The sequence below is a fragment of the Podarcis pityusensis genome (assembly GCF_964106645.2).
Source record: "Podarcis pityusensis genome assembly, chromosome: 3".
Taxonomy (NCBI): domain Eukaryota; kingdom Metazoa; phylum Chordata; class Lepidosauria; order Squamata; family Lacertidae; genus Podarcis; species Podarcis pityusensis.
The window spans coordinates 95,463,523-95,490,861 of record NC_138026.1 but is presented as its reverse complement, the minus strand read 5'-3'; the positions used below and the strand labels follow the sequence as shown (position 1 = coordinate 95,490,861).

The 27,339-nt window shown below is 39.2% G+C and overlaps 1 protein-coding gene across 15 annotated transcripts in view; it reads right to left on the bottom strand.

Moving 5' to 3' along the window:
- ESRRG (estrogen related receptor gamma) overlaps positions 1-27,339 on the bottom strand; it is a 483,548-nt gene that overhangs the window by 351,916 nt on the left and 104,293 nt on the right. For 11 of the 15 annotated variants that reach the window (XM_081000562.1, XM_081000567.1, XM_081000563.1 and 8 more), the window contains one exon: positions 20,666-20,774. The exons of the other annotated variants lie outside the window; for them this stretch is intronic. The gene's annotated coding sequence lies outside the window, so the exon portion shown is untranslated. The remainder of the gene's footprint in view (positions 1-20,665; positions 20,775-27,339) is intronic. 15 annotated transcript variants of the gene reach the window in all.

The window sequence follows — 27,339 nt, the reverse complement described above, 5'->3', positions numbered from 1 at the left end:
TTCCCTGTCTTCTCCCTCTGATCACTCATTGTCGTCCCACTTTGTGTGATTTATTGCAGGCTGGCTCCTGACAGCTCCCATGGTTGACAACATTCACATCATACATTTAAAGCACGATTATTATTAATAATAACTTTGATTTATTACCTACCCTTCACCCTAAGGTCCCAGGACAATTTAAAATACAACATACAATTTAAAATGCAACATTTAAAGCACATGACTAAAGAAGCTTGAAAACTGAAGTTGGTTAAGAGGGCTGGGAATTGCATCTTTGTGTCCTTCTGCAGAACATTTCCTAGGATTCTTTGGGGAAAACCAAGTGCTATAAAAGAAGTAATCTTAAACACCAGCTGAAAATGTTCTTGTTTAGCCTAGTATTTGCTTCATACTTTGCTTTATGTTGGGCAGGAAGTGGCACCTCTTTAGGAATTTCCTAGTTTGACAGGTCCATAAGCGTATGCTCCCAGTAATGCTAATATCTAGTTATTTGCTTGTGTGAGAAAGGAGGGCCAAATAATCCACAGCTGTCTCTGCATTGTAACTGTCACATCCCTTATAGTGCTCCATGTGTCTACATAATGGACCTGAAGCTGGAACACAGGAAATGGCCTTATATCAAGTCAGACCACTAGTCCGTTTGGTTAAATATTGTCTAGGCTCTAGGGCTTGAAATGAGTATTTCTCAGCTCTGAACAACTTGGGTCCACAATACATCTGAACTATGATAGTCACGTAATCTGGGGAACCGGGTTCGCGTCTCCGCTCCTCCACATGCAGCTGCTGGGTGACCTTGGGCCAGTCACACTTCTTTGAAGTCTCTCAGCCCCACTCACCTCACAGAGTGTTTGTTGTGGGGGAGGAAGGGAAAGGAGAATGTTAGCCGCTTTGAGACTCCTGAAAGGGAGTGAAAGGCGGGATATTAAATCCAAACTCTTCTTCTTCTTCTTCAGCAACCAGAAGTCATATATTTACTGTTGCCAGTCCCATGCTGTGGAACACTCTCTTAGCAGAAATTTGGCAGGCACCCTCACTTTTGACTTTTAGGCATTCCTTGAAGACTTTTTTTATGCCAACAGGTGTCTGCAGCTGTTTAAAACCTTCTGATTAGGCAATTATTTTACTGATGGGTCCCCCCCCCCCCCCGTTTTTAATTTTCTTTTATTGTATACATATTGTTGTACGGTGCCCTGATGTCTTATGACAGAGTGGTATATACTTTTTTTTTTTTTAAGTACCGATGCGACCTTTCAAAACCTTTTTCACCCAGGGAGGCAAGGGTCATGGGAGCACTGGAAATGTTCACAGCTGGGCATAACTGACTCCTAGAAAAGCTCCACCCAAAATCAGGCTACACAACTTCTATGGAGAGAAATACTCATGGTATAGGGGAAAATACATTTTGTTTGCACTTACTATTCATTACAATGAATGCTTTAAAAAGGAAATCAAACTGCAAAAAAATATTGATTACCTGATTATTTTGTCTGTGACTGACTGGTCAAAATAGTTTGAAGTATCCAGTACAGTCCTCAGTCCTATGAATAATATGTGGGGAGGGCACTCTCACACACCCTTAATGACAGATGATATCTGTTTTCAGCTAAGAGTTTGTATTTAAGAGCCACTGAAGCTCAGCAAGAGTATATTCTGGCTCAAATGAGCTGAAAATTGCATTCGATTTGAATTTCAAAACTGGAGGGGAGAGGGAAAGGGGGAAATGGCCACCATGAAGGGGGGGGGGGGGAATCTCTCTCTTTCTTACCACTTCCTGATTCACAGAGACTATTTTAACCAACTACTTTAAGATCCAGTACATGATGCCGAGAAAAGAGCATTGCTGGAAAGCAGCCAGTCAGTTTTAAAATAAATGTTTAATTGTCAGGATCAAAGTAAACTCTGCTTTTATGTATATTAGGGAGAGGAAAATGTTCAGGGGGAGGGAAAAAACTCTCTAAATAATTGAGGAGTAGAAGTTTCGTCATATACCTGAGAGGAACAGAAAGGAATGAAAAAGTTTTCTACGTGGGACCTCAGAAAATTGCATAGATGACCAAATATTTGTATACAAAATCTTTTGAAATTGATGTAGATTTTGCTTGAGTTCTAAAAAGGTGAAATATTGACTCAGGTATGAGCAATTTGGAGAATCTCCTCATGTACATTAAGTATCCATACATAATGTAGCCTTAAAGCAGACATCCTTAACAATGAAAGATTCCAGTGCCCCTCCCAACACACACCAAACAGACCCTCTCAGGTGTTAAGATTACCGGGGGGGGGGGGACAGGACATATTGGTAGTTCTACTGCCTTTCAGAAATGCAGGGGATGGGAATCCCAAAGCTGTGGAATACCCTCCCTACAGAAGTACATTTGGCATTTTCACTATGCAGTTTTTTGTTATATACTGAAGATGCACCTCTTTACCCTGGACTTGATATGATATATATTTTAGGACCCACTCTACTCTCTTGCTTGTGATCATTGTTGTAACACACCCTGGGACCTTATGGTGAAAGGCAGATAAGGAATTTAATTAATAAAAACACTCGTGCTATCTATTTTTTTGTCACTCTTACCCATTTGTTTGTTAGAACATCTAGCCATCAAAAGTAGAAGTGGGGACTGGAAAGAGTGTGCATCACTACATTACAATGTTTGCTTCATTGCTCCTTGTCTCCCTAGATTCAGAGCAGTATGACGACATATCACACCCCAATGAAAATCAATAGACCAAATGAAGAACAACCCTATGCATGTCTACTCTGAAGTAAGTCCTTATTCTTCTAAGCACAGAGATTCCTCTAAAATACACCACAACCGTTGGAATCTATTTTATGTTCTCTAGCAACTAGGCACTGATTTACGCAACAGCAACAATAAGAGCACAAAAGTATGGTAAGCACAAAACACCTAACTAGCTGCACGATTGTCCTAATTATTAGGCTCCTAGAGGATTCTAATAACCCTTCTCACTCTCATATACCTTATAAGTGAGGCAGGACTTGTCTCATATTTCTTGTGGGCTTAAAAGCAATAAAAAAGCAGCAGGTCTATACCAAAGACTAAAGTGGAAAGGAACTTTCCTAAACACAGTAAGTAAACTTGCCCTAAAGAAGACTGCCTGCATACGTTTGGCTTGTCTCTTTTCTAGAGAGGGTACCCGCTCCATGTCTGAAGTCAAAATGTCCATCTCTGGTTGGCACTATGACATAGTATTGATTATGATTTATTAAGAGCTCCTAGCTGCAAGAGACATTATAATTAACAGCTTCCCCTTTTTAAATATATATTTAAAAAATAAATGAAATTGGAGCTGCTAAGTGCTGGGTGTCTACAAAGCATCGATGAGATCATCTGCAACTGACAGTAGCCCATGGAACAGAATAAATATAGGGGAGGGTAGTTGGCAGTGGTTGAAATGCAGGGTATTTACTCAATAAGTACCTATTTTCAGAATTTCCTTCGAGCTGGCTTGGACTCAGAGCTATCAATTATTTAAAAGAAGTAACATGATGCTTCCTTTGTTGAGGCAAATCAGCAAGCAGACCCCAAGAGAGAATAAAAAATGAATTAGGCAGAATTTATTAGTGTGCTTGAAGATAGCAGAGATTCAGCCACTAAGTCTGGCTAGGGGTTTAAAAAACAGTATACACCTGCCCATGAAAGATAATTTCTATTTCACCCTCCACCTCAATCCTTTCCAAACCCAATTTCCCCCTTTTTCTTTTAAACAGGGCATAACAGTGACATCAATCATTCTTCAAACAACTTCTTTTAAAAAAAAAAAAACTTGGTTGATATATTGTCTTCATTTAAATTACAAATATACTAATCTACAACACTGTTTACCAAGCAGCATATTAAATGAAAGATGTAAAAAAATGGCATCACTCACTTTTTAAAAATGACTCTAGAATCAGGGACACATAAAAACAGGCAGACTGGTATACAGACTTGGCTGCTATATTTCAATCCTAGAGAATGCATTTCAATTACTGTGGTTTTCTGCACAAAACATTTCTATTCCAGTGGTTAGCCTGGTCAACATGAACAGAGCCAAAACCAGTGCAAATGTTTAAGCTTCTGAACCTGAACTAAAGGAGAATTACCTATACCATGATAGCAAATAAAGTTTTAAAAGGAAACTGGAGGGGAAACCACGATTGTTGCAAAAGTAAGCAATTCTAGGCATTTACATCTCTTTGCTTGCATTCTGTTGAAGTTGCCATGCCAGTTTTGTTTGTGTGAATCCTTCCATGAAAACAGTATCAGGAATGGTACACATATCATATGAGATGGGTACATATGTATTTATTCCCATGGCAAATATCCACAATGGAAGAGACATGTGTAACCATTTCTTCTTCATTTTTCAGGTGGTAGCCCTAGGACATCATTGCCAAATTTTAGAAAATGCCTTTCCAGAAATAGCATCTGCCTTTTTGGCAAAATTGAAAAGGCAGATTTAAAATTTGCCCAGATCTGCCTTATGATCAGATTGCATATTGGTTGCCTTGGACAACTGCATCTTTCTGAATGACATTTTCTTTAAACATACCTTTACTTTATACTCATGTGCTTAAATCTGGTCTAGAGAATTGTTGCCATGGTGGTCTCAGAAGATGAGAGATACAAAATAGATAATAGTATATCTTTTTATCTGGCCCCATATTGATGGCAGATGGAACATATCTGTACTGTAAATGTTTTATGTTCCAAATCATTTCATACCTTGGAAACAAAATACCTGATTAGAAATAGTAACATTAGTAATCAATCCTGTTGCGAAAAGATGGAAAAAAACAACCAACCGGTCCTTCCGTTCTGACTGACAAGGAGTTATAAGCTGAAAGTCAAAAACTTCCTTATTTCCCCACTAATATTAAGCAACCCAAATAGCAGCTATCACTGAGTCCTTTCATGAATTTTCCCACTGATACTGTACAAAAAAGTTTTAAACTTTACTGAAAAAAACTGCTACAATTTGTAGAAACAATTTTCACATCAGTTTGGGGAGTATTTTAAGGTCCTCATGAAAATTAATCAGCATTTTAGTGCAAATTTCTAATATTTCTGCAATACAATACACATACAAATATACAAAACCAATATATACACGTCATATGCCATTTTCAGCCATGGTCAATGGTTAGCCATGATGGGAATTATAGTCCAACAACATCTAGAGGTCCACAAATTCCCCACCACTAAATAAGTACTGTTATATTTAGGCAGTGGTGTAGCGTGGGAGGGGACAGGGGGGTCATGGCCCCGGGCACAAATTTCTGAGGGGGCGCAATGAAGCACCCCCCCCATATGACAGGCTCCCTTGAGGCAGCACCTGTGGACCGGGCCTTTGGGACTGGGCGGCAGCACCTCCTTCTCGTTGCCAATGAAGGGAAGCTCACGTACGCCCTGCCCCATGGCAGGTCAAAAGGGGAGAGGGGGAGGGCAGTGCCACCACTGCCCACCAGGAAGGGTGGGAAGAAGAGGAAAGCACTGTGAGGGCCATATGCGTTGCCCAGAGTGCCTCATTGCAAGGACAGGAGGGTGAGGTGACACAGTGGCACTCCTGGATTTACGTTTCTCTGCCTTATCTCTGCTCCTAGGTTGGGGTTAGTTTGCAAGGGAGACTCCCTTGATTAGATGTTGGCCAGAGAAGGGACTGACCGACTGCTTAGAGGTTTTATAATGCACATGACAGACACAATAAAAGGATAAAGATGAGGGCAGGGATCTATACATGTGTCTAAAAGTAGGATAAAGTTAAGTGGAAATGTGGGAGGATATAGGGCAATGGAAATGAACTTATGGCTTCACTTAGACAAAGAGGACAAGAGTGGACTAATTAATAGTTTATTAAATTTGCGAGGCAATGACGTTCAATGGGGAGAAGATGCAATGAAGTTGCATAGCTATTGGACTTTGTTCCATTTCACATACAACTCTAGACTGTAGATTGTACATGGAGTCAGAGAGAAAATGGGAAAGCTACTCTCACCTACGCACTCCATCTCCTGCTTTCTATTGCACACAGAATCTATCCTATTAATTGAGGTCAACATGCAGATTGTTCATACAGTTCTCTTTGCAGAAATAAAGAAAAGTGAGAGTAGCGAGATCATTGTGAGCAGTACTGTAAAGCACAAGCATTTACACACATAGATTTGCAGTAGGTTCTACATGCAGTTTGGTGAGGGAATAATATTCCCTTGTCAAGGACATGCCCCAATTTAGTCCCCTTGCTTCCAAATTGGAAGCACTGCAGGTAAAAGGCATTGCAAAGGCCTCTGTCCAAGTCCTTGGATATCTGTTCCTAGTCTGAGTGGGTAGTTCTCCACTGTGTTAATGTCATATGTTTGCTAAATGTGCCCTCACTGCATGCAAGTTGTGTGTGCTGATGTCCTTTTGAACAAAAACTGATTAATGAATTTCTGTCATGCTAGGGTGTGGTAACTGAAAAGCCATACTCTGGGGGTTATTCAGCAGTGAATGAAAGATTGTTGATGTTCACAATTATATTATTAATTATTACCAGTATTGGTAAATGTACTAAAGCAGTACCCTTTATGCTTATTTAGGTGCAGAGACAGTTTCCCAGAAATATAGATGATTTTGCAAGTGCCAATACTGATGCGACTATTTATAGTGCTATAACCTGGGTTTTCAGCAATATTGGTAAAGTTAAAGCTTAGATAGCAATTCTAGCTCTAACACCTTAATATAGACATATTGCTATAAACACAGTTTACAATGAGGAACATAAACACAAATTCAGTGGGCCTAATAAATCACCTTTTGCACTGCTAAGAAATGTGCTGCCAAAGTGCCATTTATACAGCATAGGCTACAGCAGAATGAAGCTACATATATATTTAAATTTTCTATTTTTGAACTGCCACTCGAAACCCTTTTTTAAGCCTATTGATCCAGAATGGCTCGTGATAACACTTCTGTCACTTGGCAGAGCCATTTTTAGCTCTTGCTTATCTGAAAATCTAAATCAGGAGTCAGATGATGCAACAAATTTAAGCTTTTTTTCATTTAGGAATAAAAAGTGCAAGCTGGCTCTGATGTCATGAGGTCATCAGGTTTCAAAGTATGCTTTGAGATGTCAACAGAATACCTACCTACATTTAATAACATGCTGACTACATGGATTTGATTTTATACCTAGCACAGGGTTCCTACTGCAGACCAATAATATGGACTGCTCCCATTCAATTCTAATAGGACTTGTGCAAATGAACACCTAGTTGATTTTACTACAGCACTTTTTCTAGCATTGCATTTCATGAAACACACCTGAAGTAAAGTTACACCATGTACCAATCTAATCCTCCATCTTTGTGTTGTTACATACACAGTGATTGTTATTTAGGACAGGAAATTAAGAAACTAGGGGCACAGCACCATAGGAAGGTCTGTTGCACAAGCATCATTGAAACTAACAGAAACTGTGAAAGAACAAATATTCCAAGTATCTGTGGTCTTGCCCAACTCCCATTTACTTAAAGGGGCTTTGCACAGACTCCTAAATAGCTTTAATCCTCCTCTCCTGTCACATTTAACACTCTCTACAATGGGTGTAATTAACACACACACACTTTCACTCACCTTTGTACAAAATGTGAGTTTAGAAAGCAAGGACTGCTTCCTATAACATTAGAATTATACAAATGCATGCTGTGCATTCCTCAGCCACCCACACCCCTTATAAAGAGAATAGCCATGAATACAACAGCTGGTAAAAATAATCAGCAGACCGAATTACTGATGTGATTGGCTGATTATTTAATCAAAACTGTGTAGGGTTTTTTCCCAGGCATCTCATTAGGATTTTAGTGGCAAAAGGCATCAAGCAATTAATCAGGAAGGCTTCAGACTCTGGAAATCTTGCTCTGAAAAGCCTGCACCTCTCTACAAATAATCCTTCTGATCAGGCATTCAGAACTCCCTGTCAGGAAGCACAATTTGTTGTGGTCTATTTGTGTTTGCTCTGAAGTTCAAGGTACCGTGTTTAGGAGCTAGCGGCCCTCATAACTAATTGCCAGTATTGCAAAGGATTGCATAGAGGGTAAGCAGCAGCCACACAAGGCCATGATTTACAATAAATATTCCTGTGATGAATGAGCTGTGTGGTCATGGTCACAGATCTTAGAGTGGTTTTGAACTTTATCATCTCTGATCCTTCAAGCACATTTTGCTTTGAGGGGAGGAGGATGGGGGATAGGGTGAACTCTTGAATACCACTAAGGATTACTCTTAATGTTTTCACCAATATTTTTTGTTACCCTCATTACCGGAACCTTCAATTATTTCACATGAAGAAAGCAAAATATATGCAAAGGGAGTAGAAAAGGGGCAGGAAGCCCCTTTTAACTAATAAGAGCAATTTATAACTGGACGGTATCCTGCCACTCAACACACTTGCATGTGTGCTCATTTCACTGTATTTATATTTCTATAGCAGAAATTCTTCTAGCCCTGTTCTTGTTCAGAAACACTGTAGTCCTTGTACAATTAGTATGCTTAAATCCTACCGAAGTCAATAGGATTTAATCAGTCCAGTTATGCATGGAATTGCTGCTAAAGAAGGTACACTTATTAAATTTAGATGTGTGGTAGGGTTAAGAGCAAAACACCATGAAGTACCCTGCCCTTAACTCCCCTTTGAGACTATTTTTCCTCTCAAAACAATTCCTCACAAGTTGCACTGAACACCGACAATTTCTCTTTGCAATTACATGTGCACATGTTTAAGTGTATGCGGACACACATGCACACATTATTTATAGATTTTTATATTATATAGGAGAAATAAGGAAATGATGAATAGGCCGATTACAGTTTCCCTGACAGCAGGGTGAAATGGTAGCTAGGGTGACCAGGGGATGTCCTGGTTCCTCCTTGTGGAAAGGTATTCAGTGCACGTAATAATTATTCATCCATCTCGTTCACACTAAAGGCATTGGCAATGCAATTTTAGCCTGATAATCAAGACCATATGACAAAACCCAAGGCCATTAGGGACCAATTTCGAGTATTCTCTGCAAGACAATGATTTTCCAACTGCACTTACATATGCTGCATACTTACCTCTGCACGACTGCACCTGCTCTCATTTATGTAACTCCCCCATTTTCAGTGTATTTCCCCCCTTGCAATTAAAAGGGGGGGGGGACTTTCAAAAGATTTGTTGGATCTTTCATGGACCAACCCCTCCCATTAATTAAATAAAAATTCTAGATATGGTTTGCAGGTATATAATGCTGCAAATAAATTCATGCTTTGCCTTTATTTTTATTTTGCATTATTTTATCATTGAGGATAGGCTTGTGCTGTATTTTTAATCGTGAGCCCTCAATGTTTACATAGCTCAGTAGAAAGAACTATGGGTCAGCTGTGCTCAGAATGTATATAAAACTAATAAAGCTAACTTACATGTTGCTTTAAACAGAATAAGAATGAATGGAAATCTCCATAATTATCCACCTTGGCAAGCCAAATGACATGTATCCTTAGACTTGGCAGCACTTGCAAACCTTATTTGCTGAAATAATTATTATTTTTGCAGTTACTGTGACCGATTAGTATGTGGCCATTTTTGCGAATAAGGACTGCCACTGATATTTTTGACTATGAAATCCTTTCTCTTTTTTGTTTGGTTCTAACTAGGGCTTCATTTCTTTCTCAGTATCCCTCTCAAAAGAACCTTGGAATGTCAGCACAACAATACTATACCGAAGGTGCCTAACTGTTGTCCTACTAAACAGAAGCAAGTTGGTTTGAGAAGGTGAGAATTGAAGGTTTGGCCTGCAACCCCTTACAACTGAATAATTGTAGATCAAATTCCAGCTCAAAATAGGAATGCTATAGCTATCTTTTTAATTGCATTCAATAAAAATTCACAGTAATGAATTTGAGGGAGGAAATCAATGAAATTCCACTCTAATATAAAATTAATATAATAATAACACTGCTATTGGCTTCCCAAAAACCACATGGGAGACTTTTTATAGCAAACTTGCATGCTTGAAGTTTTCCCACTTTTCTAAAGATTTACCCCTGAAATCACATTCTTATGAGGAATACTATTGATTAAAATCTTTGAGAATACATTGGTTGCATTTGGAAGGAACACTGACCATAAACCATAGTTAGGCAAATTAGCTGGTGCAAGATCTGTGTATAGTGCATGCAAAATAAATAAATAAATTGTCCAGTTCTGGGTGTAAGTTTTCATGTGCATACACACTTCTTCAGACACATTGAAACAGAAGTCACCAGACCCTAATATATAATGGGAGAGTAGGGTGGGGTTTTTCTCAGGAGGGTAGTAGGAGATGGGTGATTGACTCAATTAGTATGATAAACCTGTTGACGACTGTTAACGACTGCAATTAGTCCTACAGGAAAAAGCAAGGGATATTTGACAGCATCAGACCAACACAGCTATCTACCTGAATATAGTGCATGCAGTTTGAGTACTCCTCACTTCTTCCTTCCTGGAGTATGGAAACAAACTATGAAGTGACTGGCTTACCATTATGTCCAATGTGGCACTTGGTTGGAAATCCACAACTCTGTGCATCTAATATTTGGTATTATGGAGGCATGAAATGGATCACAACTGATCCCTAGAAGTATGTAACTGACCAGTCATGACTGTTGGGCATGTACTGCTGTGGCTATGAATATCACATGTCCATCACCTGAAATCATATGATGCCATCTTAACAGATCTGTTCTGTCTCTGAATTGCTTTTGGAAGGAAGAACCCAAAAAAGGATCCAGGAAATGACAGATGATTCAGCTTAACCATATTTTCTACTGAGGGGAAATATTAAAGAACAGTAGGTTTCAGGTAGACAAGGAACAGCACATCTTTGGGTAATTTATTCAATTGGTTAAACACACAACGTGGAAGTTATGAAATACATTGCCACACAATATGATTGTGTCTATTAGTATATATGGCTTTGAGAAAAGAATTAGAAGACTCATAGGTCTTGCTACACTGGTTAAAAAAATTACCTTGATTGTTCAGACACCATATATCCCAGATTACTATATTCTACGATGAACAGTAGGATATTGCTATTTATTTCATTTGGATGAAATTTACCATCCATTCATTTACCTTCTACAATTTAACCCAAGTTTTCCCATAATATCCAATGAAGACGGAATAGAAGAGTAAGTGTGTTTTGACGTGAACAGTGGGCTGCTTGGGATGTAACAATGTGAGAATGAATTAGGCTTATGTACTTATCCATTATCTCTTCTTCCAGAGTATCTGTGAAGGGGAGTTCAGAAACTTTCATTTCTATTTCACATAAACCACTGTTTACCATGTTACCCAAACACAACAAACTGTGGTTTATCTTAATGATGGTAAGTTGAAACAAGGCATCTTTAAACCATTATTTGCAAGACTAGTTCTCTGCACTAATCACAGTTAAGATTAACCACAGTTTAGGATGGTTAAACATGTTAAACTATGGCTAATATACAACAGAAACAGAAGCTTCCAATGACCTCAGTTGTAATGGAGGAGAGAGAGGGGAAGGAGAAGTGCATGAGCCCACCATGCTGTAGCTTCTTCTCATAAGAAAGTCAGAAATTGGTGAGTGTGCATATTTGTATGAAATATATACTAGCTAAATGGAAGTATGAGAATAACAGCCAGCATTATTGCAATATCTTCCAGACACTCTGTTTCATCAATTTTAAAAGGCAGCAAAGACCAATACTGAGGGAGGGAAACTTCATTAAGTTCTCTAATTCAATTGAACCAAGAGGTCATTGAAACATCAGTAATTGCTCTCTAAAGCCATTTGGCCAAATCTAAGCAAACAAAAACTAAATTGGAATAGAATTTCCTCTGGAGATCATTCTCCACCCCACCCCCACGGTCCTGCCTATTTTTTTATTAGACAATAATGATAGTAATTATTTGTGCAACGCCACAGATATCCAGTGTATCCAAAATTCCTGTCATGAAATTTCAGAATGTTTTTGGACAAGGCTATGCATGCATGTATTGCATGAGAATCCATGGATGCTCCCTTTTGTACAGACATGCTATTTCTTCAGCCTTTGCAACAAAAGTTGTTGTAAAAGTGGCAACAAATTCCTCTGGATTTATTTACTTCTTCTGTCAAATGTACTTGGTTTAATGAAATAGCAAGGAATATGGGATCTTGTCAATCAAATGCCATTTACCAGCTTAGATTTTATAAAATGAAACAGTGGATAGAAATAGGACAAAATGTATGTCTTATACACAAAAGTTGCAGGAAGATATAATATTAGTTTACATATTTGATATAGAGCCTAAATTAAGCTGCAGAAAAGGAAACATGAATCTTACAAGCCTCATTATCAAGACTCCCTAAACCTCAAATATAGGAAACACATTTCATAAATAAAGACCCAATAGGATTTTAATAGTACAATAAATTCTAACTACATTTCCTACTAAGCACATTTCTTTTCGTATTTTGTACAAAGAAACGTCATTCAGTTCAGTACCAGATTCAGAAATGAAGATCAGTATGCAAAGGCCAGCATTTGGCTCATTACAACTACATTTTAAAAGTAGATGTGTTTCTGTATTTAGTTCTGCCTTCCCCAACATAGTGCCCTCCTGATATTTTGAGCTACAACTCCCACCAGCTCCAGTCACCATGTGCATGCTGGCTGGGGTGATGGGAATTTTAGTCCAAAATGTCTGTAGGGTCTCAGCTTGGAGGAAGACTGATTTAGTCCCTGAGGAAATGCACCCCCCCCCCAATTTTCAAGGTATATCTGCTACCAAACACATCAGTCCCAGCCAGCATGGCCAATAATCAGGGATGATGGGAACTGTAGTCTAGCAACATCTGAAGGACCAGAGATTAACTAGACCTATTTACTTTGGATTAAGCCATATTGAATTCAATTGGACTTTCTCACAATTGGATTGTGCTTTTAATTTTTGATGCTATCGCTTTCCATTATTAACCCTTTCTTGACTTCAAAACTGCTCTTAAGTTTTGCTTTATATATTTCTTACTCATCCAACAGGGTTTGTGTGTGTGTTTAAAAACATGGAACATTAAAAAATATACCACAGGAGACAAAGAATCTACAATGCCATTTATCTCTTAAAAATAAAAAAGATTGCCACCTCAGTTATGAAGCAATCTTTTACAAATGTCCTCCTCTTTTAATTGAAAATGCATTGTAGGTGGAGATCACCACTTTTCTGCTGTTTCTCTAACCTCTTCTTGCCTGAAGGCCTGCAAGTTGTGAATTATTTAACAATCATATTTGCAGCTGAAAATTGATTTCAGACAGAATCCATATTGATTGAGATATGCAAGAACAATGTGTTTGGGGTTAAGATGCTGACTTATCTTTATTGCAAGGAGTCCTGAATTAGTACCTTTTTATTTCAGTCTTCCATCAAAATGCAGTAATTAGTCGACATTTCTGTTCAGATGTTTATCTATGAGGCCAGAATGAATAAATGTTTTATATCAAAACTCCTGGATGTCTGCATTTTTGTCCAGCTGTCTATAACCTCATTTAGAATGGCTAATGGCCACATTCCACAGGATTGTGCACTGTCAAACAGTGGTTCTACTGTCCCAGTGCTGGAAATAATTGCATTGTTCCAGCACCAAGAGCTGAATCAATTTGGACTTGAATTATGAGCTGATCCAATGGTTAAGAAAAGCCCTGCTGGATCACACCAAAGTCTTAACTAGTTTAGCATTCTTCTCCCACAGTGGCCAACTGTCACAGTGAGAGCCAGTAGTAAATAGCACTGTTCAAAGTTGGAGTTAACTCTTTATTAGCAAAAACACAATCTTCACAGACTTGGCTGAATGTCAGGCATAATGAGCACAGCAGCTCATCCCCAGTAGGTCTTACCCCATGAATCAGTTGCTGAGACTGTCCCCGTCTCCCTACAGCTGTTTAAGTCCTCTCTACTCCAGGTTTCCTTCCAAGCAATCAGAGACTTTGCCTGTGTGCTGCCTGCCACTGCTCCACCCATTTCAGCCCTTTTCTGCTTCTGGGAGACAGGAGGATGAGGAGGGGAGCTTGTCACAGCAGGAAGGGAAGACATCTGTGACTCTACACCAGCCTGACTCATCTCTGCCTCTTGGCCTTCTCCCCCCCACGTACCTGCTTCAGCTTCTGCCTCTGATTCTGGACTTCTCTCTGCCATACTCTCCCAGCTCACTAAGCCTTCAGCTTCCAACACATTCTCTTCCCAGTCTTCTCCCTCTTTTCCCACTGATTAATTCCTTGTTGTCCCCAGACTCTGAACCTGTTTCCCTTGGTGGTTCCCCAACTGGTTCCTCCCACCATTTCTCCACGTCCAACCAGTCCATGATACTAACCATATTCATATGGACCACAATACCTCAAGAACTGCCTCTCTCTATAAGAATGTACCTGGACCCTGTGATCATCATCTGAGGCCCTTCTTCATACGCCTCCTCCACAAGAGGTCTGGCTTCCAGTTTGTGGAATGCGCTTCCCAGGGAGGTCTGGCTGGTGTCTTCATTATTCACCTTTAGGCACCAGGTGAAACAGTTTCTCTTCAACCATGCATTTACCTAATTAACATCCTATGCTTCTAGCCAGGATGGCTATGCTCTGCCTCCATGGAGGAGGAATGCTTCTGAATACCAGTTGGGAACCACAGGAGGGAAAAGTCCTCACATCCTACTTGCTGGTTTTCCACAGGCATCTGAGTGACAGCTAGCCTCATCCAACAGGCGCTTATTATGTTGTGACCTCTGTTTTTCAGTTTAAGAAGAGAAGTTAGCATTTCTAAACGCAAATCTCCCAGATCATGCCTATTTTGGCCCCAAGTTACAACTACAGTGGTGCCTCGCAAGACGAAAAGAATCCGTTCCGCGAGTCTCTTCGTCTTGCGGGTTTTTTCGTCTTGCGAAGCAAGCCCATTAGAGGTTTAGCGGCTTAGCGCTACAGTATTAGCGGCTTAGCCGCCTTAAAGATCAGCTGATAAGCGGCTTAACGATCAGCCGATAAGCGGCTTAACGATCAGCTGATAAGCGGCTTAACGATCAGCTGTTAAGCGGCTTAGCATCAGCTGTTAAGCGGCTTAAAGATCAGCTGATAAGCGGCTTAGCATCAGCTGTTAAGCGGCTTAAAGATCAGCTGATAAGCGGCTTAGCATCAGCTGTTAAGCGGCTTAAAGATCAGCTGATAAGCGGCTTAGCCATCAGCTGATAAGCGGTTTAGCGGCTTGGGAAAAAGGGGGGGGGGAGGAAAAAAAACCCGCAGGAACTCGCAAGACATTTTCGTCTTGCGAAGCAAGCACATAGGAAATTCGTTTTGCGAAGCCCCTCCAAAACGGAAAACCCTTTCGTCTAGCGGGTTTTCCGTCTTGCGAGGCATTCGTCTTGCGGGGCACCACTGTAACCTTTGCAGTATTGTACATCTTGTTGACTAGCAATTCTCCTTTGTAGCTCCAGTGGTGCAACAGGACTTACATTTCCTCCCCCCCCGTGCACCCCCAAAATCTGCTCCAGAGTGTCCCCTAACTCTATGGATCTGGTTTTGTGGGTGTATGGGGGCTGAAGGGGAAAAGGAAGCTCCATTGCATGCATGGAAGCCTGTTGCACCAGCAGAGCTGCATACAACCATATCGTTCTATAAATTTTAAAAATACAATATGGAATTACTTAAACTTTCCATCTGGAAAAGGGCATTCATGGTCAATGATCTATTTTTATTTCTGCCCTCTTAGTTTTCCAAGATGCCAAAATTACAAAGATATGTCCTTCAAAGTTTTAGTCTATAGGCACTGAATTAGCATTTTCAATTACTTTCCTTCAGTGAAGTCTACTTTTTATTTATTTAGCTAGGAAGAGAAGGAAAAGCACTTCACAGTCAACTTTTCCTTTTCTTTTCACAGATTGTTTTGCACATGGCAAAGCTAACTTTCATGAGAATGATGTATTAAATGATAAAGCAAAAAAGAAATCCAAATGGAGTTTAAACATTTATGATATATGTTTAAACTGTTGACTACATCTGTTTTAGTTAACAAATTTGTTTTGTGTCACTCTTAATCAGAAGACTTATATTTTTGTTTCTATTATTGATTTTGCAGCCATGCCAGTTAATGCTATTATCTTGGACGGTACATTCAGAAGTTACCCTTCCAGACATTTTAAATAAAAACAGACATCAATTGGGATCTCAGAAATGAAATAAGATGGTTATATAAACTTGAAAAAGCAACCATGTTAGTATATCATGTATTCCTTCTTCAAATGACCTATCCTTTTCCTATCCTTTACTTTGAAAATACAATGATTGGGACAAATGAAGGACAAAGAAAAGCTATTTTTTCTGCAAACAGGAGTGTATAAAATAAATGAACTCAAGGGCAAAACGTTTCACATAAAACCCTCTGGTATACCAATTGACAAAAAGACAAACATAAGCATTGCCATCTTTATTCAGGTCAGTGGGACAACACGATTATGAAAAATGAGTGAGTACTCAATAAGCAGCAAAGGGTGCAGTCCTGCGCACCCAGCATTTGTCTGTGGTCAAATGGGTCTCCATGGGGGTTCGCAGAACCCTCACTTCCCTACCACTTTTGCATGGGTGAGTTACAGCTATATTTTCCTGTTCTATCATAGCCAAACACAATGCTCCAATCAGGAGCTTTTACTTCTTTCTACAGAATAAAGAGACAGTCCACTCATCCTCAGGCTTATGTGCACAGGTTGCCTGAGGCAGAGGTGACTGGGGGGGTGGGGTAACCAGGACCAGATTGTTAGGAGCTGCTGATACTGGTGCCTTCAGATCTGTTTGTAGCTTCTTCATGTGGTAAGCCACAGAGTTGCAGGTTTTATCAGCTGCCTCAGCAATTATATGCTATCAGGCCCTGGATCTGCCTAACCAAGTTGATCATTGGCTATTCCTGGACAGGAAGGACTATAAAACAATCCTTGTGTGAGTTAAACCTTGCCTGAGCAATGAAGTCATCCTAAGCTCTAGTTTGTACATCCTTTGATTTGTCCTTTGGTTTGCTTCTGCCTTCTGGTCTACTCTTCAACCCTGCCTTCTGGCTTACTGAATCCTCCCTTGTCCTCAGCTATGATTCATAGTTTCTTCCTTGACTTTAACCTCCTGGCTCATCTTGAGCCACTGCCCATGGATCTGCCATGAACTGACTGCTCGATCATCCTACTCACAATGTTGAAGTGTGTATGCTTGAGAATATAAGAATGGCTGTAGCTCACACAGAATAAACACAGCAGGAACACTAAAAACACCAAGAGCCATGCAAACCAAGAACCATGCTGTAACTGGCTCTCTAGAGGTACAAAATGCTGAGGAACAGGGTTACAAAAATAACTTAATAGGACTTTAAAAAAATGATTTAAAAAACATGCCATGTAATAAACACTTCTAAAACTTTCTTGAAACTTGTCACATTTGGGGATGAGTGTTTTTAAAAGCTGCTTTTTAAAGCAAGCAAGCAAACAAACAAACAAACAAACAAACAAACATTATATCCAAACCTCTCTTGGCTGTATGGAAGTAGTTATAACAATTCTTTGGATCTGGGCAACAATTTTTCAAGATCAAGATCTGTTGAGGTTAATTACTGTTCAAATTCCAGGAATGCTGTTGTTCTGCTCTAGGTTCATTTTTATATTGTCCTACAGGGTTCCTGATATTCCAATTCTGCTGTCTTCAGCAGATTGAATGGCACAGCAAAGCAAGCTAGAATTCTTTATTTGACAAATCTTTCATAGGAAGCAGGACAAACCAATGGATTTCCATATTTCCTACAGTTTAAAGCTAGGTGAAAGGCTACAGTGACCTTTCATAATCCATATTTGCTAGACTTTTTACTTCATTTCACGGCCTCCGGTGGACATTTTGTAAAGTTGACCTTTAGTAACTGTAATCTAAATTAAATTTGTCCCTGGAATATTCATGGTCACATGACATCATATCAAATACAATGCTTTTCAGTGGTTTGTTGTTGTTTTTTTTAAAAACTGATTGTGCCTCAAATTGTAACACTGAATCTGAATGCTTAAGGAACTCTCCTTGTTTAGCCAATGTGAGGTGTACTAAACTTGTAACTACATCATTTTCGAAGGATAGTAAATGCTTTCTAATGCTTAAGAATCTTCTTTTCAAACATGAGAATAAGCTCCTCTGAATTCAATAAGGCTTACTTCTCAGTAAGCATAGTTAGGAATGAAAATCTGATATCCCAGCAACTTCATTATTATTTTACAAAATTGTATGCAATCCTCTACAGCACACTGTAAGCCATTTTAACCATTTCAAAGCATTTTATAATAGGGCATTGACAATCTATTTTTCTAAGAAAAATGTGAAAAAGTTTGTATATGCAAGCTCAAAGATGTTTTTATGGAAAGATCCCTGAAATATGTCTTGTTGTCTAGTACTTTTGGAAGACTATATACATTAGTCTAAATTTGTTTAAAAACTAGCTATCTACTTGCAAATATTTCACAGTGCATCCTTTTGCACTTGCAAGTATGTCACAGAGCATCCTTTTACCCATAAAAGAAAGTCAGAATGATAGTAGACCAACATGGCTTTTCCCCTTCAACATTAAGCCAGATTGTTATATAGCCCTTATCACCTTCTGATCACTCATGGATTTCACATTTACAATACCATAACTAATTAATAGTTATGTCTGAAAACCTTGGCACATGTGATTAGCAGAATGGGTCCATGGACTTAGTATGGATCATGCTACACACATTTCCGCTAAATATTTTTTTCACTGTGTTCATGGCTAAAATTATATTTTCAGCTTCATTGAGATTTTAAGGTCCACTTGCATTTTTTAAAAGTATTGCACTTACTCAGAGATCTCATATAATTACCTACGCAGTCTACAGTCATTCACATGTTGTAATATCCACATGACTAATTTAACACTTCTAGAATAGTGGATAGACATGGTATAAGGTTTCAAATACCTTAGTATATTCCTTGATTGACAGATTTTGTTTAGCTGAAAGAGTTTAACAGGGCTCTGTGAACTTTTTCTCCAGGTATGTGTATTGAGGGAGAAAGGATGATGAGGGACAAGGACTTCGGATATGGATGTTAAATAAACATTTATTTTTTTCTTACAACAAATCCTGACGCACTGTTCTCCTCATGTCATGGCCTGTGATGACTTGCTGCCTCCCAAGCATGACCAAATGATTAGTGGGGCTGTGTCTGTATATCTCAACAGTAATGGGGGCTCTCTTTCCATTTGCCTTGAATTGAAGTCTAAGCGCTCCATTGGTTTGTGCATTTACAGTTTGATGAATTCATTATTCTCTATCTTCTTCCCTCTCCACCTCAAGTCAGAGCTTTTGCCAAATGGCTGATGGGTGCTCTTCATATTTTGGATTGCTTTTCATTTTTTCCCCTGTTGATAATTATATGTCTTTCATTTCTACAAAACTATATAAGGTCTTAATCATCTGTTTCAAGCGTGACTTAAATATGCATTTCATAGGTTACAAAGAAGCCAAGCTACTTATAGCCATGCTTATAATCAGGAGTGTTTTTGTGTAGGATCTCTTCAAAGAAAACATGGAATTCATATATAAAATAAAGGTTAAAACTCTCTGAGCTAGTAGTGCTCTCACATGAGGGATACTATTGCTGCTAGCTAGGAACAGGCAGATCTGTCAATATTGGTTTCTTTGTTTTTCATTTTTCTAATGTTAAGTTCAGGTCACATCAGTTTGCAATTAGTTTGCAATCTCTTAATATAGACATTAGTGTATGTAATATAACATTTTGCTAAGCAATTCCCCCTTATATTATCCATTTTGTGTGTTATTTTCACTAATACATGCATCTTTTCACTTTACCCTAGCATATTCATTTTTGAACATATTACTTGTCTGGTCCTAAATTCAATAACTTGCATCTCCAGATATTCCCACATATGGGACCATGAAGAGCCATTGCCAAGCAATGTAGAACAGCGCTCTCCAACCTGGTGCCCTCCAGATGCTTTGGTGAACTCTTATCAGCCTCAGGAGCATAGCCAATGGCCAGGGATAATGGGAGTTGTGGTTAAAAAACACCTGAAAGGTTTGTTTTAGGTTTCTTTGAAATCTGCCTAAACAGCATCTCAAATATATGATTTGGGACTGCAGAAAGGTTTGACAAGAAGCTGGCAAACCACACTACATGGCACAAGCTGCATCCACTTCAATGGTTCTAGATCAGTACTAGTGAGCATGCTGTTGAACTACAGAGCCCATCTCTCCTGCCCATTGGCAAAGCTGCCAGGGAATTGTTGCCCAACAACATCTGTAGAGTATTATGTTGACTTCCTATGGTCTAGATAAGGTAAGCAGATTTCAAATCCTCCAAAGTAGGTGAAGGAAAGGAACATTACAAATTATACCACACAACATGCTTATTTCAAAGGCCAAAGGCCAACTACAACAGACACAGATATAAGAGATTTTTCATTTTGCAAGGCAATATTGTTCAGCTCTTCAAGATTAGTTGTATAAATAATCATTAGTGCCTTATTCAAGCTATACTGTGTGTTAACACATATACCCGTATTCCTGCATTCCCTTGTAACTCCCTGAAAATCTCACCTGCAGGGACTGCTTGATTCAGCCACTACTTCTCTTTATCCAAGCTTGAACCAGGACAGGGTCGCATGCTATCTACTTGAGTTTTTAAAGAGGTATTTTCTGTCCAACTCTGAAAAAGTAAAATGCTAAGAATTATATACAGATTTAATGTGGAAGTATCCATTACCAACAAGATCAAAAAATGGATCAGGTGTTAAGTGTCTGAGAATTATTTTAGAACTTTGATTTTAAAGTATTTGGTTAAATAATTCACTAGAGCACAGTTAATACATAGAGCAAGAAGCATAAATGTTGCTGCCCCTATGCATTTCAATATACAGTTGACATACTGTATTCTAATTAAATTCCAGTGTGGTGTACTAAACAGTAAATATGTATCCACATTGAGCCAAAACAATGACACATGTTTTGTAAAATCTCCCTTTCTCCTCTATGATGTGCAGATGCATGCACACATATGCTGACTTGGTGATTATTTGGGTGGATTTATGATCTGTGGTGAATGAACATGTTCACTCATTCAGAATGAGGGCAGCAGTACTGACCTCATTCATATGTGGCAGTGTGACACAATAATGTGTAGGAATTGACTATATGATAATGTGATATAATCACAATTTGCCTACATAAGGCCTGATTGGTTGGAGATACTTCAGGAATAAATTACTCTTTTATAAGAGAAACAGAAGTAGCTATAAATAGGCAGTGAAGAATATTCATAAAACAGAAAGGGAGCTCTGTTGTTCCCACAACCATCCAGAATGCTTTATTGATAAATCTTTGACACAATCATGTGGGCATGTAATGTGCTTGCCTTTAATTCCAGGAGAGTCCCTACCTGAAACCCTGGAGAGCTGCTGCTAGTCATCGTAGCAATGCTGAGTTAGATGAACCCGTTATCTGATTCAGTATAGCAACATGGACTGGAGTGTATGAGGTTAATGCACAAACTAGAATTTGAAATTACCCAAACACCTTTCTGTCCATACTAAAGGCAAGACCCAACATAGAGAAGAGCACTGTGTTGTATCAGGGTGTCGCTTTTTGTAAATGGCAACCACCACCAGTTCCTGGCTCATGTTCTTTGGTAAACCAAGACTCTAAACCAATCCTCAGAAACTGAACTTTTCTTTCCTAAGAAAGCAATTAACTTCAGGTTGTGTTTACTCTTGCATTCTGCATACTATGAAAAAAGCCTTAGAAACTGGCTATATATCTCACATGTATTTAAAAAGGATTTCCCATTTTTTAGGAGCCATATTGGAGGCATTTGCCAGTGGAGAAAGGATTTCCATGTGTCGACAACTAGAACATGATGGTTTATTTTACTACAAAACTAGAGAGTAGAATGTCTTAATAAAATAAAAAAAAAGTTGTTGAACTCTAATTGTTTACCTCTTAATAGTTTACCTCTGAATAGTTGATTAGCCTAAAGTACCTAAAGTAATCTATTCAGTGACTAGGTTGCCACCTTTCAAACAGAATGTACAAAAGCAGAACACCTCCTCCCCCTCAAACCCTCATTAGCTACTTGTAACTCTTAAAGTAGAGAAGTAAAAATACTCAAGATAGCACTGCAAGCAAAACAACAACTTTTTGTCAAGTTAATACCACCCAATCTCTGTAAAATTCAGGCACATACCTATTATGCAATTTCACATTATCCATTACCACACTAGCCAATGATGGGGTATGGGGGCAGGGAGACATGATGATGTCACGACACAGGGAAGTACACCTGAATGTTTTTTTGAGGGATAAATGCAACATGGGACTGCCATTTTCAAAAACATTACACCCTACAGTATGAAATGGTAAAGTCTAAAATTCTATCACCTCATTTTACATAATGCATAAAACAGTTTTTCTATATCAGAGGAGAATCATGAAGTGTGAGGTACTTGTCTTTCTTGTTCCTGTCACATGATCTGTAGTCTCCCTCTCCCGTCTCCATCTTATTACTGACTATAATAATAATAATTTATTACGGCCGTAGGCCCATACAGATAAAAACAAGACATAAATAACAGCCTGTGCACGTGGGAAAAAACAGCCGCTAAAACACTACTATAACAATAAAATAGTATAAGATGGAATGGCGTACTACGCCTTAATTAGCTTGTGGTGCTCCTTGGCAACGCTTTTGGGTAAGGACAGCGACCAGGAACCTAGCCACTTTCAGGGTCGTATGGGTATCCTTATCCTGCAAGATTTGGGCAAGGTGGAATTTTGGTGGGGTACCCTCTAGTTTCTGTATGATTGATCCCAACAAATTTGCCCGTGGCACCTTGAATAAGGGGCAAGTGAACATAATGTGTTGAAGCGACTCCGGCGTCTCCTTATCACATTCGCACATGGCGGAGGCTTGGCCCTTTGAGAATCTATGTCTCAGGACATTGGAGGGAAAAATGTTAAACCTCGCTTTGGTGAAGGCCAGCCTATGGGCAACAGTCGAAAGGGAGGAGAGGTATGATGGAACGCAGTAAGTTAAAGTGATACCAATGTTCTGGGGCGAACAAACACCTCCCCCCAGCGTATAATTTCGCTGTAAATCGATGTCATCCAGTCTTTGGCGGATCAGTCTTTGAGCAGTGATTTGATCTAGTTTTAGGGAATCTAAGGGAGAGATTCCATAACTCAGGAGTTTGGCATGAATTCTACTAGTCCAAAGGCTGGAGAATTCATCTCGCCATAAGCATTGGACAAGGTAATGGTCTGGTAATCTATGCCACAATGATAACCAATAATTGAAGACTTGCTTCCACAGGCAAGTTTCTAAGGATGCGATCTTCAATTCTAGTCGCATGGCTGCGTTGCTTACGCACAGGGGGAGCATTAGGAGCCGACGTAGGAATTGGTTTTGCAGAGTCTCAAGAGGAGCAAGGTCTGTCATCACGGCCCAGAGCGGGGCAGCATAAGCAAGCACGGGAACCACTTTTGCCTTGAACACCTTTAGGGCCGAGGGAACATGCAAAGCTCCATCCGAAAAGAAAAATCGGAGGAGCGCATATGACAGAGTTTTGGCCTTGTTAAGTAGGTGTTGAATATGTGCTTTCCACCCCAAATTGTATTGAAAAATAACTCCTAGGTATTGAAATTTTAGGACTTGCTCTATTTTTGCTCCACCAAGCTTCCATTCGTATAATCTCCGACTTCTGGCGAAAATCAGAATCTTAGATTTAGCATGATTGATGGTTAATTGATTGAGTTGACAATACGTGGCAAAGATCTTCAGAGCTCTGGTTAGTCCAACACGTGTATAAGATAGAATTACCGCGTCGTCCGCATATAAAAGGAGTGGACAGCGGTAATCCGCTAGTCTAGGCGCATGTGTACTTGGAGATGAGTTGACTAGGGGTGCTCGCATGTCGCTGATGAATAGATTGAATAGGCAGGGAGCCAATATACATCCTTGGCGCACTCCCTTGTTTATTGGTATTGAATTTGTGAGGTCGCCCGCAGGAGTAAGTCTCACTCTGGCAAGGGTACCTTCGTGGAGCTGACTTATAAGCCATAAGAGTCTTCTATCGATGCCCTGTTTCGCAAGTTTCTCCCAAAGAATATTTCTAGGAACGCTGTCAAAGGCTGCCTTAAGATCTAAGAAGGCAGCACACAGGTAGCCCCGGGGAGGGGAGGAGTACTTCCGTGCCAGATGGTAAAGAACTATCGCATGATCAGTTGTAGAGCGTTTAATTCTGAACCCTGCTTGTTCGTGGCCAATCTGGTTGGTCTCATCTACCCATCGCAATAGTTTCGTCAGCAAAAAGCTGGCATAAATTTTCCCTATGATCGAAAGGAGGCTGATGTTACGGTAATTTTCCGGCTCCATTGGAGAACCTTTTTTATGAATTGGTACTATAATGGCCTCCTTCCATATTTTGGGGATGAGACCAGAAGCGTTGATTGCGTCGAAGGTTTTGGCCAAGATGCCAGCCCACCATTTTGGGTGTAGTTTGATGGCTTCAGCAGGGATCAGGTCGGGCCCTGGGGCTTTGCCCGATTTCAGCTGGGCTATTAGCTTGGCTATTTCGTCAGGATCGGTGGGAGGCCAAATAGGTAGGTGGGAAAACAGATGCATCAGATGGTCGGAGGGAGCATCTGCCTGTGAGAAACATTTCTTCAGGAACAATTCCCATGTCGGTGCAGGGATGACTGCCCTTGGGTATTTCCTCACCCTTCTGTTAATCAGAGACCAGAATTCCCTGGATTATTACTGACTATATTGAATCACTCACATTCTTTGGAACCATGAATACCAAACACGAGTGAGAACCACCCCAATACTGTATATATGGTCACTTACTTTAGGTTCAAGGATGAAACAATGTTACATTAAGAGACTTTACTCCCCTCATGGCCCATAAAATCAACTCACTTTACTTCAACAGGTATTGAAGCCCATTTCATATATTACCAATGTGGCATGGTAATATTCGTTTGCCTTCGCATTTTTCTGGGTGCTCACACACACCCTTCCCAACCTCCCAATTTTAAGTCTTGACGACTGGCTACTGATTAACATGAAAAATAAGAAGAAGATACATTATTTGCTAGTGAAGTATTATTGTGTAATACTGTGATAAGAGATCACCAGTATATTTTAGACAAAGTTTTCCTTCCTCCTTACAGTTGTTTGTGTTACAGTCTAAGTCTCCCAAAATGTATAATAAAGCTTCTTATCTTTTAATGCTTCTAATAATACTGTAATTCTGTATGATTTAGTACTCAGAATGTTCTAGTAGGATTTTTAATCTAGATATCTAAAAGGGTTGTAATGTGTACAGAAGTGTTACAGTGATTAAATGTACAGGACACTTGCCAAAACAGTGATGAGAATTAATTTATTATTATTATTATTACTATTAATTTTTTATTAATTAATAAATATAGTGTATGCAAAGTGCAGCTAAACTATCATGCAAAAAGAAAAAGGAATAATGTGAATGAATTCCTTACTTCCACTGGGAAATCTGTTTCTCTACAAGGTATGTATCAAGGGGACTTTAAGACTACAACAGGCAATCTTTGGATCATATGACAACTGTATGGATAAGTTAAACTGCACACAAAACCTAATTATAGTACCATTTGGGGAATGCACTACAGATTACATAAGAATAAAGTTATGGATTACTAGTCAAATAAAAACAAGACAGTTTTTTCTTCAGAAAAAGCCTCAGTAAGGCTGCTATCCTAAGCACACTTACAGCCAAATTCTATACCCATTTACTCAGAACTAAGTTCCACAGAGTTCGGTGGAGCTTACTTCTGAGTAGCTCTGCCTAAGACTGCTGCATAAGGCTGTTACTCGGAGTTGCTACCAGACTGTGGTTATTTTGGTGTAGGATTCAATCACATACTAGCAAATTCAGATTGTGTAATTAAACCTGATCTGGTGCTCTTGCACAACAAACCTGCTCTCCCTCCCCTGAAAACAGACTTTTGGGGAAATGGAAAGTGACAGGAATTATGATTATTATTACTACTACTACTACTACTACATAATTATTATTATTAATGATGATGATATAGCGCCCTATACCTGCAGTTCTCAGAGCAGTTCACAGAATAAAATCAGAATATAAAACCACAAAATACACAATCAAAATAAAAACAACAACCCAATAACCCCTCAACAAATTTTAAAGGGGCAGATGAATATTGGAAAGTGTGAAATAACAACGGCTCGACACAACATCCCCACAAACAAATCAAAATGAATGCTTAATATACCACTCGTGCTGTCTAACCTCCCCACAAATGTTGTGCAAACAAATCATGATGAATGCTCAGTGAACAGATCATCTGGAAGTGACCTTATTTCGAACAAACGCACTTGGGACTGAGTAGTCAAATTTATTTTTATGCCCCAAGATGGAACCTTTTAAAAAAACCCTACTGCTCTAGCATCCAAACTTTTATGTTCTTCCTCAACTTTTAATAACATAAAAAACCCGTGGTCTAAATAGTGTACATTTATGGATAGATGTGGTTTACTTTTGCCAGAAATAATAAAAATCTGTGTTTATTTGGATGCTGAAAATTTACCTCTTTATGTAAAACTAGTATGCATATTCAGCAACACACTGTCTGAGCAACCAAAGGATAAAGGAAAACAAAGCCTAACGCAACAGGACAGAACCTTTACATCCCTAGGGAAATGTTCAACTGACATTTTTTCCCACAGCAATGTTGACAAAAAAGATGGAGTGTTCTGATCTTCACATATGATCAAAACATGAAAAAAGGTGAGTCAAGAAACTCATACAACCTTTTTTCTCACTGGGGAATTGAACCTTTTCATATAAGATATTTTTACTTTGAAATGGAAATAACAGTATCTAAAAAAGCTGTTTTAAAGAACAGTTCATTCTAGCATAGCTAAACACATAGCACAACACATCTACTTATACATTTCAGTATAGTCTGGTTTTTTTAAATCCATGTATTGTTTTCATTCAGAGGTAATAAGTATTGGAACATATTTCAAAATTATATTTTGGACTGATGCGCACATGAGTCTATTAGCAATTCCAGTACAGTATTAGTTTCAGGATGCCATTCTTCATGGGTAAAAATCATTTATTTGAAACATCATGTTGCTGCACAATCCTAACCCCATCCCAGTGCCAGTTAGATGATGTATAGATACCTCTCTGCCAGTCTATGCTAGT